This window comes from Apium graveolens, chromosome 9, assembly GCF_009905375.1.
Source record: "Apium graveolens cultivar Ventura chromosome 9, ASM990537v1, whole genome shotgun sequence".
NCBI lineage: Eukaryota > Viridiplantae > Streptophyta > Magnoliopsida > Apiales > Apiaceae > Apium > Apium graveolens.
Genome location: NC_133655.1, coordinates 42,007,090 through 42,008,049, shown reverse-complemented (window position 1 = coordinate 42,008,049; position 960 = coordinate 42,007,090). Strand labels below are relative to the sequence as shown.

The 960-nt window shown below is 43.5% G+C and overlaps 1 non-coding gene across 1 annotated transcript; it reads left to right on the top strand.

The window, feature by feature from the left end:
* Positions 1–590: 590 nt before the first annotated feature.
* On the top strand, positions 591–697 carry LOC141688461 (small nucleolar RNA R71). The gene has a single exon (XR_012561903.1). It is a non-coding gene; the product is annotated as a small nucleolar RNA R71 (small nucleolar RNA).
* Positions 698–960: the final 263 nt, after the last annotated feature.

The window sequence follows — 960 nt, the reverse complement described above, 5'->3', positions numbered from 1 at the left end:
TTCAACTCCTCTAATTCAGATTTTTCATTAGCTTGTTTTAGCTGAAGTTGCTGCCTTGGTGTATATTGCGGTTGCTGAAAACCAGGGGGGTTGTACTTCTTAGTTGGGTACTACTGATAAGGCTGTTGAACCGCATTCGAGCGTTGCTCTAGCTGAAATTAGGATAAATGCGGTTGTTGGGATGATAAGTGGCTGGCACAGGTTGCTGCGATCGCTGAAAGTTACTAACGCACTGAGCCGATTCACTAGAAATAGCACACTGATCAGTCTCATGGGCACCATCACAAAGCTCACATATACTAGTGATTCGATTAACTCTATAATTAGTCAAAGTGTCCACCTTCATCGTCAAAGCCTTAAGTTGGGCAGTTATAACAGTTGTTACATCCAACTCCAGAATTCCTGCTACTTTTCCCTGAGTCAGTCTCTGAGAAGGATCCTGGTATTCATTAGCAGCCATTAGTTCAATCAATTCATAAGCTTCATTGTAGCTTTTAGCCCACAAGGCTCCTGCTGATGCTGCATCGAGCATGGGTCTAGAAGTAGCACCCAATCCATTGTAGAAACAGTTTATAATCATCCAATCAGGCATGCCATGGTGTGGGAACTTTCTTAGCATCTCCTTATATCGATCCCAAGCCTCACACAGAGATTCTACAATTTGCTGAACAAACTGAGTAAGAGCATTCCTGATTGCAGCAGTCTTCGCCATAGGGAAGAATTTAGTGAGAAACTTTTGAGCAAGATCCTCCCATGTGGTGATAGGCCCTGGTGGTAGAGAATGTAACAAGCACTTTGCTTTATCCCTTAGAGAGAATGGGAAGAGTCGCAGCTTGATAGCATCTTCAGTCACACCATTGAACTTGAAAGTGTCACAGATCTCGATGAAATCCCTGATGTGCATGTTGGGGTCTTCAGTAGGAGAACCCCCAAACCGAACTGAGTTTTGTATCATCTGAA